The 18,684-nt window shown below is 50.6% G+C and overlaps 2 long non-coding RNA genes and 1 other non-coding gene across 3 annotated transcripts; 1 reads left to right on the top strand and 2 right to left on the bottom strand.

The window, feature by feature from the left end:
• Positions 1–616: 616 nt before the first annotated feature.
• LOC144271999 (uncharacterized) lies at positions 617–7,300 on the bottom strand. Its single transcript, XR_013347475.1, has 4 exons — positions 7,172–7,300; positions 5,628–6,050; positions 3,186–4,537; positions 617–2,510 (listed from the first exon to the last, which is right to left on the bottom strand). It is a non-coding gene; the product is annotated as an uncharacterized LOC144271999 (long non-coding RNA).
• Positions 7,227–18,463, top strand: LOC144272003 (uncharacterized). Its single transcript, XR_013347479.1, has 3 exons — positions 7,227–7,328; positions 7,935–8,167; positions 17,927–18,463. It is a non-coding gene; the product is annotated as an uncharacterized LOC144272003 (long non-coding RNA).
• TRNAL-CAA (transfer RNA leucine (anticodon CAA)) lies at positions 11,871–11,952 on the bottom strand. The gene has a single exon. It is a non-coding gene; the product is annotated as a tRNA-Leu (tRNA).
• Positions 18,464–18,684: the final 221 nt, after the last annotated feature.

The following is an 18,684-nucleotide window of genomic DNA, read 5'->3' as shown; positions in this document are numbered from 1 at the left end:
ATGAGAAAGAGAAACAGAGATTCAAACATCTCTCTCTCATCCACAAAGAAAGGGGAAGAACAGGTTAAAGAATATCTAGATAAGTTCAATGTATTCAAGTCAGAAGAGCCTGATGTAATTCGTCCTAGGGTGCTTAAGCAATTTTGGAACCATTAATAATTATCTTTGAGAACTCCAGGAGGACGGGTGAGGTCCGGGAGGACAGGAAAAGGGCACACAGAGCACCTATATTTTAAAAGAGGACCAAAGAGGCGGCCCCTGGATATCATAGACCAGTCAGCCTGACTTCGATACCTGAAAAGATACTGGAACAAATTATTACCCAATCCATTTGTGAGCACCTAGAGGATAAAAGCATGATAAATAATAGGTCACCTGGATTTGTCAAAAGAAAAACAAAACATGCCAAAGCAACCTAATGTACAAACGATTCAGTGTCACAGAGCTGTGTCCGTCTGGGCTTCCCTCTCTGGGCTCCCCTCTGGGTCAGACACTCCTGTGGTCCCCCAAATAGGGAAGGTGACCCTGGTCCAGCTGTGAGCTCAGCTGTGACAGACCCTTCGCTGGCCAGCAAACCCCCCCCCCGCCCCCCCGCAACTCAGATTGGGCTTCCTTCCAGCTACAGAGTCCCCGGGGTCTGTTCCCACCGCAGCGGTCACCAGGACCCCAACTTCCACCTTTGGGGTACATGCCTCTGTGCACCCCAGGGCAGGACCCGTCCCCCTGTCGACCTGCAGCTTCCTGGCAGCCAGCAGCTGGGATGGCCTCAGTGGGATGCTCCCCACCCCCAGAGAGATGACAGGACAGGAGCTGGCTTTATCCAGCCACTTCCGCAGGGACTTGCCTTGAGCCCCAGGGCTACCGGAACTGCTTTCGACCACCCCTTCCCTCAAAGCTGCATTTTCCACTCTTATAGAGGAATTAAAGAGACACTCCCTTATTTCCCCAGCAGAACATGTGACTTTATCCTCCCCTCTGGAGCTTTCCGCACAAGATTCCTTCTTGCTGCTAACAAACCCTAGGACAGATTCTGCCACATCAAAGATATCATTCCCCAGTAGAAATGGTGCAAAATTGCGTGCTTCTGTTGCAACAGTCAGTTCAGCCTGCAAATCACCAGTTTCCATGTGCACTGTAGCTAAAGGTGCAAGGACTTTGTAACCTCCCGCCAGTTCTAATTCTGCCATTTTCCCTGGCAACAAATCCTTCTCCTGGTCTCCCTCCTGACCACAGAAATCTCTGCACCCGTGTCTCTTAAACCGTGGAGTACTTTGCCATTAAGTTTAACAGCATGCATGTGCACGCTGCTTGGTTGTGTAGAAGCAACCTTTACAAATCCTGTGTGGAAAGAAGCAGTAGCCTGGCTCTGAGAAGCAGCAGCTTCATGTGTTACTTGCTGCCTGTTCTCACTCAGCGAGGGACATTTATTCCTCAGGTGCTCAGTGGACTTACTATGAGAGCACCTCTTGGGCTCCTCTGCTTGCACAGGAAATTTGGGACGGGTAACAGGAGGATGGGGAGGTGAACACCCCGCTTCCTTTTTCCCAGGGGTAAAATGGTGATTCTGCTTTCCCTCAACCCTGTACCCCTCTGCCAGTGGTTCATGTTTAATTGCAGCTTGTGACGGCTCAAGAGAGTCTGCAAACTCAGCCAATCAACCCACTCCATCCACCTTTTTGTCCCACAAATACTGTTTTACATCATCACTGCACATATTCAGGAACTGTTCCTGAGTAACCAAATCACACATTCCTTCAAAGCTTGTAATGCCTTTTCCCCTCACCCACTTGTCTAACAAATCTCTCATTTCATTTACATAGGCCACATTACTCAATCCAGATCCCCTTTTAAGATTCCTGAATTTAACCCTTTAGGTTTCAGGAGTAATCTGAAACTGTTTTAAAATCAGTTCCTTAAATTTACCATAGTTTGAAGCATCATCAATAGGAATCTTATTGAATATATCCAGAGCTTTTCCAATCAATTTTGCCATCAACATAGTCATTTCTTGATCATCAGGGATTGCATGGAGGGTGCACAGTCTCTCAAAGGTGATGAAATATTTGGCAATATCACTGGACTCACCATACTGCGGATATAATCGTTCCCATTTGTGGATTTTGGGGGAAGTGGAGCCAGCTGCTGGAGGGCTTTGTCTCTTCCACTCCATAACAGTCAGTTCATGCTTCTGGGCCTCCCTCTGGGCCTGTATTTCTCTGTCTTTTAACTCCATGGCTAGCTGCTTCGCTCGCTCCTTCTCCTGCCTTGTTGGTCAGCCTCCAGCTGCCCGAGTTTCATGGCTCTTTTGTGAGCAGCTTCCTCCATGGCTGCCCGTGCCTCTGTAGCCCTTGTGTGTGCAGTCTCCTCCCTGGCTGTCTCTGCTTCTTTGAGCTTCAGTTGAAACTCGCGGTCCTTTGCCTTCTCTTCTGCTTCCAGTCTGGCCACCTCTAGTTTTGTAGGTGCCTCACCGGTAGTCATTTTCCTGCTTTCTTGTGCTTATTTCCCTCACCCTAAATAAACAAACAGAAAATAACAAACCAGTAACCACTTTGTCTGTTCTCCAGCCACCACACCCGAAACTCACTTAAAATCACCACCAGTGTCTCAAAGCAATCAGCTGTGCACAGATCCTGCTCGACTACGCCACTGTGATGAGTTGTGTCACAGAAACCCCTTTGGGACTGCCACTTGATGTGCTGAGACTACCTCTAAGCCCGTTTTCCCTGGCAGCTTGGGACTTCAGTACCCGGCCTTGTGCCAGACACGCCAGCCTGCTCCAGCACAGACCCAGGTCTGAACCACGTCCCCCACAAGCTGCAGACTTAACTGAAAAGAGCTTAAGAAGTGCTCCTGTTTCTAGCACCCAGACACCCAGTTCCCAATGGGATCCAAACTCCAAATAAATCCGTTTTACTTTGTATAAAGCGTATACAGGGTAAACTCATAAATTGTTCGCCCTCTATAACACTGATAGAGAGAGAGGCACAGCTGTTTGCCCCCGCAGGTATTAATACTTGCTCTGGGTTAATTAATAAGTAAAAAGTGATTTTATTAAATATAAAAAGTAGGATTTAAGTGGTTCCAAGTAAAAACAGACACAACAAAGTAAATTACCAAACAAAATAAAAGAAAACACGCAAGTCTAAGCCTAATACAGAAGGAAACTAAATGCAGGAAAATCTCACCCTCAGAGATGTTCCAATAAGCTTCTTTGACAGACTAGCCTCCTTCCTCATCTGGGTCCAGCAATCACTCCCACCCCTGTAGTTACTGTCCTTTGTTCCAGTTCCTTTCAGGCATCTCTTTGGGGTGGAGAGGCTATCATCTGAGCCAGCTGAAGACCAAATGGAGAGGTTTCCAGGTGCTTATATAGTCTTTCTCTTCTGAGTGGAAACCCCTCAGATGGAGTTTTGCAGTCACCTGGTCAAGTCACATGTCTATGAATGATTCAGTTTTTGGCAGGCTAATGCCATTGTTTACGTGTTAGTTTGAACGTTCCCAGGAAAGCTCAGATGTGGATTGGCGTCTCCCAAAGTCCATTGTTAGATAAGTGCTCCCAATTACGTGAATAACCCCTTCACACTATGTTGACCAAATTTGCCTGATGTGCTTCCTACAGCAAACACTTTCAATACAAGCACAGAGCCAATGCTCGTAACTTCAGATATACAAATGATCCATGCATACGAATAGGAGGAATACATTCAGTAGACCGGAGCCTTTGTAAAGATAGGTTACATGGCATATCTAGCATAAAACATATTCCAGTTATGTCACATGTACACTCATAAGCACAGCTCCATAAAGCATTATGGGGGGCACCGTCCCAGCAGGAATGAAATTTAGCCTGGGAAAGGCGTGGTGGGGGACGGAGATGAGCAGCCTCTTTGATAATGTCTGTCGAAGTGGTTAGACGCTCTCACCCAGAAAGGGTGTGTTTGAGTTTCAGGCTAAATGCACCTTTTTTCCTGTGCTCCAACAATGGCACCTGATGGTGGTGTGCTCTAGTCACACTACCTGGTGCCGTCTCCTGACTGTCATGAGGAATAGCTGTCTGTGGCCGTGCTCCTTCTTGCAGTTGCTCGCTGCATCTCTGCCCGTCAGTCTCAGTCTGCAGCCCCTCTCTCACTCCAGGAGCTGCTGCTGCCTCTTTGTGACCTGGCCCTTTGCCCAGGTCACTATATATGTTTTCGCCTTTTGGGGCAGAGTCCTTCAAAATCTCTTCCATTCAAGAGGTGTCCTGTGCCCTTATCCTTTGACTTCTGCAGTTGCCCAGACAGTCTTCCAGTTCACTTCCCCAGTGGTGGGAGTGGAACTCAGACCTGCCCTGTACTCCAGGGTCCAGCCCGGGATCTAGAACACACAGCCGAGGTCTGTTCAGTCTCCAGGGTGTGAAGGATTCACAGTGCCTGGAGGGGTGCTGGGAGGATCCCTACTGAATAGAGCACTTGGGAAAAGGGAGCAGGTTACAGGTACAGCAATGGCTGCACAAAATACACTGGGCAGTGAGAAGCAAGGCTGTCAGTCATCAGGACCCCTGTAAAGTGGAATTTGAAAGTTTATTGTGGTGCTGGCAGACCACGTGCCAGCTCATGCCAAAGCCCCTAGGTGTCAGCTGAACATTGCCAAGCACAGAGCTGGAACCCATCTGGCGCACCAGTCTGTTAGTATTGTTAAAACAGGGATTAGAGTTTATAAGAATATGTTTAGTGTTTGGACTTTATGAAAAGCTTGTAAGCTTCTGCATGTGTTAGTCTCACTCGTAATATCTGTGTCCCGTGTTATAAGGTGATATTTAGGTGGTTGCTCTGTAACTCTAAATCACCCACAAAGAAGGCCCATTGACACCAGACAAACCATTCTGCAACCTCAGGGGACAAAAGACTGTTGATTGATCTGCCCACCATGAAGAGGAGACGTTCAAGTGAATTCCTCCCAACAGTGAATTTGCGATTCAAAGCAGAAGGGGGGGATGGAATAAAAAGCCCTGACGAGGAGGAACTTTATCTCTTATGTTGCTGGGACTCTGAGGGGCAAGGATTACTAAGCGTAAAGCAAAAGGTCCCCAGTGCTTGGTCTGGACTAGCCCTAAAGGACATCTAGAGTGTGCTTATTATAGAAGCCTCTTTTACTTTTTGAGACTTAAGATTGGAACTCATTTGTGTGTATCTCTGTTCACCTGCTTTAACCTTGCACATAACTCTCTTATTTCCTTTCCCTAGTTAATACATCTTTAGATAGTTTTTATTATAAGATTGGGTTTAAGCATTGTCTTTGGTGTAAGATCTAAGGTGCAACTGATCTAGGGCAAATGACTGGTCCTTTGGGACTGGGCGTAACCTGAATATTGCTGTGATAGGTGGTGTAAGGGACCATCTATCACAAAGGCATGCTTAAGGCAGGAGAGACTGGGGCATTAAAGGGGACTGCCAGGCTAAGGCTGTTGTAATGTTTGAGGAGGTTACATTTGATAATCGGTTGGTGAAATCTAAGTATAGAACTCCCTGCCAATGTGGGGTTTGTGCCCTGCTGACTAACAGTCTGCCTGAAGGTTGGTACGCATGGTCTGGAGCCATGGCAGGACAGCTTGACAGAGACATGTACAAATAGGCTGACATCAGGCTAACCTTGTCATGTAGACCAGGCCACAGCCCCAGAGACCCAAGATCTTGCTGAATCACAGCCAGAAGAACCACCAGACGGAAACCCAAATGTGAGAGGGGACCACTTCCATTACATATTGCGTGATCCATTATGACACAACTTCAATAGGGGGATTTAAATAACTGAGTTCTGAGTCCCGGCAGGGTGCTGCCATGTTGGTCTAACCTCTCTTCACCTTTTGCTCTTTTCATCCAGGCCATGTTGGTGGAAGCTCTCTCTGCCCCCCAGGCTTTTAACTCACCCATCCATGCTCACAGCTGCATTCCTGCCAGGGAGGTACAAAAAATGATGCAACAACCAACCACAGCTTCAGCTTCCTGTCTTCCCCCTTCCCACGGCCACGCTGTCTGTCAGTGGCTATTCTAATCCCCTGAGCGTACCTGCTCCTGGCCAAAACAAAACAAAAAAGTGGAAAATTCACCAGGCAGAAAATAACTTTATTTTAAACTGATTCATAGGAAATGTGCAGGATTTGAATGCCTCGAAAGGGATCATTTAATAATCAGAACAGAAACCAGGAACAACATTTGTACAAAGCACTTTTTCAAGGCACTGAAATGGCTACATTTCTCCTCAACTAAAGCATTAAAGTGATGAATTCTTTAAATAACAAATGACACCATCACTTTCAATGGAATCTACAAATCTCACGGTCAAGCAGTTCCTCAAAGGATTTTAAGTGCCTGACTCCCATTGATCTCAAAGGGAGTTAGGTGCCTAAATATGTCTGACCATCGGGGCCTTTTCCTTTTCACTTCTATTCATTTTGTTCCATTCAATTCCCAGATTCCCCACTCCAGCCCCACTGTCTTCTGCCCACTAGTGCCTCAGAGTTCAAAACGCCACCAACGATCACGAGATTGGCCTAAAATTCAGGAGAATTTTAAGATATACATATTTTTAAAAATTCTGGTTTGGGGTTGAATGTTTGACTTTTTGAACTGTTGCCTCCCCTGCCAAATGTTCCAGAGATAATTTCAAGTTGAAAATATAAAAAATAAATTCTCATATTAAAGAAATTAATATAATAAATACAAATACATAATGTAATCAATAAAATAAATATCTTTGGCCCATCATATATAAATATTTATAATTATCACAGAAATTAATCATCATTAATTCAATACCCCATGAAATAATCCTCCTCCAATATTCCCTGCCCTCCCGTCTCCCATCTGAGACCAGCTTTCTGAGGTCTCCCTTCACCTCTCTCCCACTTCTCCCAGGCCCCTTTTCCCACATAGTCCTGCTTCCTGACAGCTGTCTCTAGCCTTCTCCTTCCTCCAGAGCCCTGCTCTCTGAAAACCTCTTCCCCTGCCCCCAGCCCCACATGGAGGAATCGGCCTGGCTGGATGGTGGTGGAGTAGAGCAGAGGTTACATGAGGACTGACTGGAGCAGCACTGACTCCCCAGCAGAGAGCAGCTGGACCAGAGACCACAGAGCAAGCTGACTTCACAGTGCCCCAGCCCAGCCAGCTGGGAAAGCTGAGCTGAAATTACAGACCTGGATCCAGTAGCTCCTCACTGGGGTGGGACAAGGTGGAGCAGTGCTGCTACCAGGCTGGTGCAGACCAGCCGAGGAGAGACGCCTCTGGGTGCCCCTAAGCTACAACGGAGACTGACTCCATGTGTGAGAGGGGATTTGGTGTGTGGGCTTTGTGGTGAGTTCTGGGCTTTGCCTCCGCAGCACAGCTATTTGAAGGTGGGAGGGGCTGACGGAACTCCGCATGTTTTTATTTGGGTTGCTCAAATTCTTATCTTCAAATACAGATGTAAGCAGAGTCAGGATGGGCTCCACCCTGACATCTGGTGGCGAGGTGTGGAAAAGAACTTCAGGGGCCGATCTCATTTGCATAGACACACCCACCCCGCCTAGAATGAGGCCGTAGCTGCCCAAATGGTCACTTTGGCTGCTGTGGGATCCCCATTGTCTCTGTTACTGGGGCAGGAAGAATAAATTGTTATTACCCTGATTATGGGAACTGTGCTTGGAACTGCACTTGGCCTTTTGTTATGATGGAGGGACTCACCATCAACTAAGTAGCACTCGCTAGGCAAGGGTCATTGGTTCCAAAACTCTGTGAATTGAGAGAGGCTTGAGACAGGTATTAGTACCTGGTGGTGGGGACCCCTTTGTGAGGCATGTTTACCTGGGTGGCAGGATTGACACCAATTGCACCTCTGTCTCTCCCTGCTGTGGAATGTCAGAGCTAATTTTGGGTCTATTAAGAGTTTCAGGTACTGTGCTGAATTCACTTTGGTCTTAGGGTGCCCCAGCACTAAGGCTCCCACTGCTATGAGCTGGAATCACTGAGCACTGTGTCAAGTAGTGGGGAGCTGGAAGATCTAGAGTGCAGTGGTGCTGTTTGTGGATAGGCTGGCGGAGCGTTTGTGAGACGGCAAGTGGAGCCGAGCTGTTCGTGAGATGACGGAGTGGAGCGGAGCTGTTCGTGAGACAGCGGAGCCCTGTGGAGCTGTGGGGCAGTCAGCTTCAGGTCACGTAAGATGACCCTTACCTCTTCCCCCCCCCACAGGCACATTTTTAGCCGGACTGGGGAGTAACACTCTGCAGATGAACTTTTGAACTCTGGGGCCTGACCTTTTGGACTTTGGGTGATTTTTTGGATTGCTGGACTCAAGAGACGTTTGGGTTGTGGGACTCAAGAACCCAAGGGGGGGAAAGGATGTGGCCCAATTTGCTGGGGGGGGGGGGGTCTTTGCTCATGGTTTGGTTAATGAACACTAGTTGTGGTGTTTTCCCAATTTAATGCTGATGTCGTTTACCTCATGTTATTAAAGATTCTCTGCTACACTGAGACTCTGTGCTTGCGAGAGGGGAAGTATTGCCTCTTTGAGGCGCCCAGGGGGTGTGTAGGATTTTCCCAGGTCACTGGGTGGGGGCTCAAGCCAGTTTTGCATTTGCCTTGATGAGGGGGGACCCCTGTGCACTGAACCCGGCCCTTGCTGCTATCAACTTGGCCTGGCAGAAGGGTTACACATATACTGGGGCTTTCATGTTTCTTTTGACTCTTTTCTTCCCCACCCCCAACAAAGATTCCCATGTTCCATGTTGCCAAAGAGCATGTTCCCACTATCTCCTGGCTGCCCGGGCTGTGTTTGTCTCTTTGTTCACCAGATTTCATGAGCGCTGTCTCCTCCTGGTCTGTGCTGTGGTCATTGTGCCCTGTGCTGGTGAATGTGTTAGAGCCCCTTTCCCTGCCCAGGCCATAGAGGGGGAGCCTGCTACAGCCTCAGCCCAGGAGTCAGACCTCTGGAGCAGTGCCGGCTCTCGCTCTAGAGATGGCTGGGTCAGTCCCCGGTGTACTGGCTACGGTGCACCATCACGCTTATAAGCGGGAAAAACCTTCTGCAAAGTTAAGCGAGGTTTTGTCTTTAGTTCCCACTGCTCTGTGTGGAGGTTCAGTGGACTCCTAACACATTGACCCAGCCCTGTTTGCTCCCACAGGCACCTGGCTTCACAATGGACTGAGCGACCCACTGAGATAACTTACTCTCAGGATCATAGAGGCTAGGAGCTAAGGGGATAGAAGAGGTTTCTGCTAGAGTGATAGATGGGAGTCTTCCCAGATCATAGTGAGGTGGACACCAGAGACTACAGAAGACCAGCTGATAGTCCCCCATGGGATATTCCCCTGGTGTCTCAGGACACAGTCTGAGCTGGGATACTTTGCCCCAGCCCAGAGCCAGGGGCAGATTCTCTCTCCATTGAAAGAGGCTGTTGGGAAAGTGAAGATTGGAGCCTCGTTATCAGCATCAAAAAATTCCACATTCCCCCTTCATAGTCCAGAGAAACCCAGATCCTCTCAGGGAGCCGGGGCAGGGGCAGGGGCAGGAGGGTGAGAGGGGAGGTGAGAGCCTGGTACTGGTCCCAGTCACACTCCTCAGGGAAATGTCTGATCCATTCCTTCCTCCGCACAGATTCTCTGCCCCCCCCACCCCCAGCCCAGTACTCCCCATCCATCACCTCCACCTCCCAGTAACCTCTCCCCAAGGTGAACCCCTCATAGCCCAGCACACAGGCCCTAGAGTCAAATCTCTCTGGCTTGTTGGGCAGATTCTGACAGGTGTGTCCCCATCTAACACTTTTCCAATCCTCAGACAGGCCGATTTGGGGAGGATCCCTGTCTGGATCCAGAGTCACAGTCAGGGGTTGGCAACGTGTCTGTACATGGACACAGTGGCCAGTCAGGGTAAGCCACTGGTGGGCCGGGACGGTTTGATTACCTGCAGCATCCACAGGCATGGAGCCCCACAGTTCCCAGGGGCCATGGTTCACTGCTCCAGGCCAATGCGGGAAGTGGCACGGGCCCAGGGATGTGCTGGCTGCTGCTTCCTGCAGCTCCCATTGGCAGGGAATAGTGAACTGCGGCCACTGGGAGCTGTGGGGCTCTGTGCCTGCGGACACTCCAGGTAAACAAACTGTCCTGTCCCGCCAGCGGCTTACCCTGATGGGCCGGGAGCCAAAGGTTGCTGACCCTGGTCATGGTCACTGTAGGGATGAGAGAGAATCAGAGAGTTAGAGGTGGAGCCCAACAGGCTCAGGGAGTAACCTCAGCCCCACTGGAGACAGGAGGGCAGCAAACCTCACAATCTGCGTGGTCACTGCAGGTCTGTGCAACTGCCCCCTCCTCCCTCAGTGGCAGTCTGTGGGGGAGGTCTGGCAGCCCCCTCCCCAGCCACAGTCCGTGCGTGCCCAGCAGTCCATGTGTGTCTCAGCAGCCCCCTGCTCACTCCCACGTGGAGCCCAGATCAGAGTGGGCTGAGCCTCTGGTTTGTTTGATCCCTGAAGGGTTTTCTGGGCACTAACTGGGACCCCAAGTTTCTCCTACTTTGAGGAAATCCCTGTGAAAACTCACCTTTTCCGGGTGTCTGTTTCACACCCTCTGCCAGAGACGTTCCCCATTCTTTCTCCAGTTCAGCTGGCAGCAGGTCTCGTGCGAGGGGCGGGGGAGAGCTGAGATTTCAGGCTGCCGTCTTATGGCGGGATTGCTGCGATTAACTGGCTGAACGTGCTAATTCTGAGGACGAAACGGGGAAAGGGGCAGAGATCGAGAGTCAGGGAGTGAAATGGAGAAAATACAGGAAGCATTTCGAGCAAGGGCGAAGTGCAATGACCTGAATCCAGAATATTCTCTGCACCCCTTGTCTAACTCTGGGCCTGATTCTCTTCCGCATTGACGGCCCATTCCCTGTCTCCGGCCGTGTCTGGAGGGCTTTATGCCCCTGTCCAGCCCCTTCACACTGCCAGGAAGGGAGAGCTGTTATGGAATCTTAGCCCAAAGAGGAACCAGGCCCTGTGTCACCTTCATCCTGGGTTTCAGATGACCCCGAGAAGTTGGGGGGCCACCGGCGCCTAGAGCATGGCCCTGCCACAGAGGCTCCGCCCCGGTCATCCTCTTCCCCCGAGGCCCCGCCCACCCACTGTTCACTCCTCTGGCCCCCGAGGTCCCCCTACCTGCCCCTCGCTCCTCTTCGCCTCTTCCCCCAGGACTCCACTCACCCCCTGCTTGCTCCTCTCTGCCCCTTTCCCCGAAGGGGGGCTGCCGGGGGGCCATGGGGCCAGGCACCCATCCCTTTTCTCTGTCTTCGGTGAGCGGGGGGCAGGGGGGTCCTTGGGGAAGGAGGTGGAGCAGAACAGGAAGAGGCACGAGAAGACGGGGCCGCGGTGGAAAAGGCCGAGGGGGGTGGGGCGCAGGTTTTGGGGGAAGAGGCGGAGGGGGGATGGGAAGAGGCAGAGCAAGAGCAGGGCATCGGGCTAAGAGGCAGAGGGGAGCGGAGTGCAGGCGAGGCCCCCACTTCTCTGGAGCTTCGCTTCCAGTGCGGCCCACGGGCCTCCGGAGGGGAGACCCGCTCCGCATTCCCAGCGTCTCCGCCCCGCATGGACGGCCTTTTGGGGGAGGCTCAGCCTCCCCTGGCTTCTGATACGTGCTGCCCGTGCTCAGCTCCTTCCACGCTCTGGAGAGGAGCAGCACCCAGGGGTGGGGCTGAGCCGGGGGGCGCTGGGTGAGGGGCAGAGGCCTCGGGAGCTGAGACCGCAGGGACACAGCGTGAGGCACCATCCCAGGCATCCCCATGAAAGGAGCAGAACAGGGTTTACCTGGGGTGGGGAGTGTATGGAGAGCGTCTCAGGGCCGGTGGAGATGTATTGCCCTGGTGAGCAAGTGTGGCTAAAACACAGGCCTCGCTGTGAGCAGGATTTGAACCTGCGCAGGGAAACCCGATTGGATTTTGAGTCCAACGCCTTAACCGCTCGGCCCTCACAGCTGTGAGTGACGTGACCCCCTAAGGCCCGAGAAACTGGTAAATAATCACAGTGCCCAGGCCTGAAGTCCTCTGAAACACAGAATTCAAACAGGAGACCTGGTTCCCAAAGCACAGGGGGATTTCGGGTTCTCGTTGCTTAGCCATGTGGTTAAACATCAAACCAACCCCCTCCTGTGGGGCCTGTAATTGTTGCTATCCCCACTGTAAAGGGAGACAGGGAGAGGTTCACTGACCTGACCAAGGCCAGCTGGGAGTTAGAGCCCAGCTCTGCCCCTCCCTGCTTTATCCTCCCCTGTCCTGACTGTCTCGCTCGATTCCCCTGTTTTTATTGTCTCTTGTCTCTCTTTATAAACAGGACTAAGCCATGACTGGACTGTCAGCCGGGAGAATGGGACACGGCTCCCTTCACCTGGACCCTGGATTTCTCATTCCTTCAGAGAAACTTCTCAGTGGAAAAATGAATCACATTCAAATGACTACAGATTATGAACCGTTTGCTATTTTTGTTGCCTTGGAACACTGCTCTCCCCCCGCACCCGCCCCAGCCTCTTCCCCTGAGTCAGGAATTATGGTTTATTGGTTCACTCTGATTTGTTTCAGTTTTATGTTCGCGTCTCTTGCAACTAATTGGTCAGAACCTGACACTTCCGAAAGTCCCAGACGCGTGCCTCAGTTTCCCCACCTAGCTCCCTTCTCGGTACCTTTGATTTTCCTCAGAGTCTCCTTCAGATCACTGATTTGTTGGCACCAATAACCAGGTCTGATTTCCCGGTCAGGAGACGTGTCCTCCAGCTGCTGGAACTTTCCTTTTTCACATCAAGAAAGAAACAGGTTTTTTCCCCAAATAATCATGATTTATTTTATTTTTGTATTTTACTATGAATTTCTTGCCACTGCAAAATGCTGAATTGAGGGGCCTGGAGAATGAATTTCTGTGTAGCCAGCCACAGAATAGCTACAGCCCCAGCAATGGCTGGGCAAGCTTCCCCGAGGTGTCCCGTCAATGTGCTTCAGCCCTGATTGACTGAGACCAGCTCTGAGGACAGGATGGGAGTTCAGTCCCTGCGGGCAATTCACTCCTCGGCCTCCATCCTTCAGTGACCAATAGATTCCAATGTTCCTGCTGGTCTTTGTTCTGTGGACATCTGCCCACCTGCAACTGGACCGAGATCAACTCCCCTCAAACCAGCTCATTCCTCACCGGTTTCTGAACGGTCATCACGTCCTACAGACGTTTGCTCACTCCTGCCTTGGGCAGAAGAGAACCCCAGTGCCCTGGAGGTGACAGGCCCGGACTGTGTCCCTGGAGTCCCGGGGCATCGTCCCTGCCCTAAGGCTGTGGCTGCACTGGGGAGTTTACAGTGGCAGTCTCGAGTGGAGCCGCTGGAAGCCGACGGGAGGGAGCTCTCCACCCTCAACGAGCAGCCGTAGCCATGTTGGCAGGAGAAGCTCTCCCAGCACCATAGCACTGTCCACACCGGCGCTTTGGTCCGTGTAACTTGTGTCACTTGGGGGGTGGCTTATTCACACCCCTGAGCCACATACTTTCTACCGACACAAGGGGGAGTGTAGACGCAGCCTTAGCAGAGACGCGATTAAGAAAACCGCTTTAGTTTTGTAGGAAATGCAGGAACCCCAGGTTTGTAATAAACCAAAGGAGATTCCGACCCCACGAGTCACCTTCCCCACTTTGCAGTTGTGCCCTGGGATAGTTGTTTTGTCTCAGCCTGTGGCCAGAGTAATGAGGTGTGAAGGGGAAGGAGCCAGGCACCTGTCTATGGTGCTTCTGACATCCTAGAGGGGAGAAAGGAGAAAAGACGCTCAGTCCCCCATGCCACTCACACAGGGGGTGGGAACTTTGGTGGTAATTTAAAGAGAATCAAGGGGCTCAAAGAGAGACAAAGGTGTTAACGTGACCCTGTCACTGTCCAACATTAAACAGGTGAAACAAGGCTTGCAGTTTGGTATTTAGAAACTTCAGCCTGCTTAGTCCCAAGGCAAACACCCCTCTAAAATCCTTGTTAGTGTTTTCTTAAAATACAGAGAAAAAAAGAGAAAGAGCTAAAGCAATAGAAATGTAAAATATTCAATACGACTTTTCTTTTTACAGCATCCCTTGTGCCCTTTCTCTTTAGCTGGGAGAGTTTTTAGAAGGAAAGTTCCTTATGTGACAGTCTCTTAGATGGTGTTTAAGATGGTAAGAGCTGTCCTTCTGGGGAAATAGAAGAGGTTAGCTGAGGTGGGCTGGAGCTGTCATTGTTGTGGTGTTTCTTGTAAAAGTCCAATCCCATTTCCTAGGTGGCAAGAGACGGCAAACACACACCCAAATGGGGAACGAAAAGAACAGCAAAGATAGAAGATGCAGCTTCTGCCTCTGGTGTTGACATTCTCTTGCAGCTTCACTGTCAGAGAAACACAAGCCTTGCACAAGGCCTTCCAGCCACTCTGAGACTGAGCAAACTTGTTTCAGCTCAGGCTGCTTGGGGCATGGCATTTAGCTGTCGTTCTGGGCACAGGCTTACAGCAGTGTTGCAAAACATGCAGTCTTGGCAGGCTAAGTCAAATGTTGATTGAACAGAAGCAGAAGGAGAGGGATAGGAGAAAGAAAAAGAGATACGGAAGGGAAAAGAGAGGCTGGGGGTGGAGGTGTCTTACTTAGGCCTGGCTACACTAGAAAATGAGGTTGACAGAACGACATCATTGAAGGGTGAAATCCAGACCCCTGCGCAGCCTAGCGGAGCCAACAGACGTCCCTCCTCCCCCCGCGCCCCGACCCGGAGACAGTGCTCGGTCCAGGAGAGAATTCGTCCGTCCCCCAGCTCTCCGCAGCCGGTGATGGCGTTCCGTTGGCACGGGGGTGTCTCCATGGAGGCACACAGCTGTGCTACAGTGGTGTTTGAAGTGGAGACAAGCCCTTAGCCCTCGTCTACACTACGAGCTGAGGTCGAATTTAGCAGCGTTAGATCGACTTAACCCTGCACCCCTCCACACAAAGAAGCCATTTTTGTCGACTTAATGGGCTCTGAAAATCGATTTCTGTACTCTTCCCCGACGAGGGGATTAGCGCTGAAATCGACATCGCCGGGTCGAATTTGGGTTAGTGTGGAGGGAATTCGACCGTACTGGCCTCCGGGAGCTATCCCACAGTGCTCCATTGTGACCGCTCTGGACAGCACTCTCAGCTCAGATGCACTGGCCAGGTAGACAGCAAAAGCCCCGCGAACTTTTGAATTTCATTTCCTGTTTGGCCAGCGGGGCAGGCTGATCAGCACAGGTGACCGTGCAGATCCCATCAGCAGAGGTGACCATGGAGTCCCACGATCGCAAAAGAGCTCCAGCATGGCCCGAACGGGAGGTACTGGATCTGATTGCTGTATGGGGAGACCAATCCGTGCTATCAGAACTTCGTTCCAAAAGACAGAATGCCAAAATATTTGAAAAAATGTCCAAGGACAGAGGCTATCACAGGGACCCGCAGCAGTGCCGTGTGAAACTGAAGGAGCTCAGGCAAGCCTACCAAAAAACCCAAGAGGCAAATGCCCGCTCGGGGTCAGAGCCCCAGACATGCCGCTTCTATGTTGAGCTGCATGCAGTTCTCGGGGGTGCCCCTATAACTACCCACCCCTGTACCTGGACTCCTGCAAGGGCATCTCACGACACAGGATTTGGGGGACGAGGAAGATGATGAAGAGGGGGAGGTTGAAGATAGCACACACCAGGCAAGTGGAGAAACCGTTCTCCCTGACAGCCAGGAACTGTTGATCACCCTGGAGACAGTACCCTCCCAACCCGGGCTCCAGGACCTTGAAGGCGGAGAAGGCAGCTCTGGTGAGTGTACCTTTGTAAATATAATACACGGTTTAAAAGCAAGCGTGTTTAATGATTAATTTGCCCTGAAGACTTGGGATGCATTTGCGGCCAGTACAGCTATAGGAAAAGTCTGTTCACGTGTCTGGGGATGGAGGGGAAATTCTCCAGGGACATCTCAATGTTGCTGTCCTGGAGGTACTCCCAAAGCCTTTGCAAAAGGTTTCTGGGGAGGGCAGCCTTATCGCGTCCTCCATGGTAGGACACTTTCCCACGGCAGGCCGTTAGCACGTAGTCTGGAATCATTGCATAAGAAAGCATGGCAGCGTGTGGTCCCGGTGTTTGCTGGCATTCAAGCAACATCCGTTCTTTATCTCTCTGTAAAAAAAGAAAAGGAGTACTTGTGGCACCTTAGAGACTAACCAATTTATTTGAGCATGAGCTTTCGTGAGCTACAGCTCACTTCATCAGATGCATACCGTGGAAACTGCAGCAGACTTTATATATACACAGAGAATATGAAACAATACCTCCTCCCACCCCACTGTCCTGCTGGTAATAGCTTATCTAAAGTAATCTTCAGGTTAGGCCATTTCCAGCACAAATCCAGGTTTTCTCACCCTCCACCCCCTCACACAAATTCACTCTCCTGCTGGTGATAGCCCATCCAAAGTGACAACTCTTTACACAATGTGCATGATAATGAAGTTAGGCCATTTCCTGCACAAATCCAGGTTCTCTCACTCCCTCACCCCCCTCCAAAAACCCACCCCCATACACACACAAACTCACTCTCCTGCTGGTAATAGCTCATCCAAAACTGACCACTCTCCAAGTTTAAATCCAAGTTAAACCAGAACATCTGGGGGGGGGGGGGTAGGAAAAAACAAGAGGAAATAGGCTACCTTGCATAATGACTTAGCCACTCCCAGTCTCTATTTAAGCCTAAATTAATAGTATCCAATTTGCAAATGAATTCCAATTCAGCAGTTTCTCGCTGGAGTCTGGATTTGAAGTTTTTTTGTTTTAAGATAGCGACCTTCATGTCTGTGATTGCGTGACCAGAGAGATTGAAGTGTTCTCCGACTGGTTTATGAATGTTATAATTCTTGACATCTGATTTGTGTCCATTTATTCTTTTACGTAGAGACTGTCCAGTCGCTATCTTAAAACAAAAAAACTTCAAATCCAGACTCCAGCGAGAAACTGCTGAATTGGAATTCATTTGCAAATTGGATACTATTAATTTAGGCTTAAATAGAGACTGGGAGTGGCTAAGTCATTATGCAAGGTAGCCTATTTCCTCTTGTTTTTTCCTACCCCCCCCCCCAGATGTTCTGGTTTAACTTGGATTTAAACTTGGAGAGTGGTCAGTTTTGGATGAGCTATTACCAGCAGGAGAGTGAGTTTGTGTGTGTATGGGGGTGGGTTTTTGGAGGGGGGTGAGGGAGTGAGAGAACCTGGATTTGTGCAGGAAATGGCCTAACTTCATTATCATGCACATTGTGTAAAGAGTTGTCACTTTGGATGGGCTATCACCAGCAGGAGAGTGAATTTGTGTGGGGGGGTGGAGGGTGAGAAAACCTGGATTTGTGCTGGAAATGGCCTAACCTGAAGATTACTTTAGATAAGCTATTACCAGCAGGACAGTGGGGTGGGAGGAGGTATTGTTTCATATTCTCTGTGTATATATAAAGTCTGCTGCAGTTTCCACGGTATGCATCCGATGAAGTGAGCTGTAGCTCACGAAAGCTCATGCTCAAATAAATTGGTTAGTCTCTAAGGTGCCACAAGTACTCCTTTTCTTTTTGTGAATACAGACTAACACGGCTGTTACTCTGAAACTTATCTCTCTGTGTTATCCTCAGGAGAGTGACATCATTCACGGTCAGCTGGTTGAAATTGGGGAATTTTATTAAGGGGACATTCAGAGGTGGCCGTTCCTGCTGGGCTGTTTGCCTGTGGCTGAAAAGAAATCATCCTGCCTGTTAGCCATGCGGCGGTGGGAGGGAAGAAGCGATCATCCCAGAGAATTGGAGGGGGGGCGTGTGTTGGGGGGGCGGTTAGTTGGGTTTGTGCTGCGCATTAACCCGAAAACATCAGCCCCTCCTTTGAAATGGCCAGTGTGTCTCTTTCAGTTTTACTCTCCCTTTTTTCCCTCCGGCAGCTGCAAATGTTTCAAGGCTGCCACTCGCATCTCCGTCCCAGGGGCTGGCACAGATAAGAAGGGGAAAAAACACACTCGCGATGAACCGTTCTCTGAGCTCGTGCCGTACACCCAGCCTGAAAGAGCCCAGCCCAATGCGTGGAGGCAGACAGTGGCAGAGCCCAGGAAAGCACAAAATGAACGCGAGGACAGGTGCCGGGAGCAACAGGAAAGCTGGCGGGCTCAAGAGGAAAGGTGGCAGGAGCATGATGGGAGGAGGCAGGATGCAATGCTGAGGTGACTGGCGGATCAAACTGAGATGCTCCGGCGTATGCTTGAGGCGCAGGAAAGGCACAGACCGCCACTGCAGCCCCCGTGTAACCAACCGCCCTCCTCCCCAAGCCCCATAGCCTCCCCACCCAGACACCCAAGAGCGCGGGGGGCAGGGCTCCGGGCACCCAGCCACTCCACCCCAGAGGACTGCTCAAGCAACAGACGGCTGGCATTCAAGAAGTTTGAAGTGCACCCCAGCCGGTGCTTCCCTCCTCCCCCACCTACCCGGGCTACCTTGGCAGTTCTCCCTCTATTTGTGTGACAAATTAATAAAGAATGCATGAATTTGAAACAATGACTTTCTTGCCTCTGCAAGCGGTGATCGAAGTGGGGAGGGGAGGGCGGTTGGCTTACAGGGACGTAGAGAGAACCAAGGGGGCAGGTTTTCATCAAGGAGAAACAAACAGAACTGTTACCCCGTAGCCTGGCCAGCCATGAAACTGGGT

This window comes from Eretmochelys imbricata, chromosome 11 (genome assembly GCF_965152235.1).
Source record: "Eretmochelys imbricata isolate rEreImb1 chromosome 11, rEreImb1.hap1, whole genome shotgun sequence".
Lineage (NCBI taxonomy): Eukaryota > Metazoa > Chordata > Testudines > Cheloniidae > Eretmochelys > Eretmochelys imbricata.
Note: the sequence above shows the minus strand (reverse complement) of the source record. Positions and strands in the feature narration are given on the sequence as shown.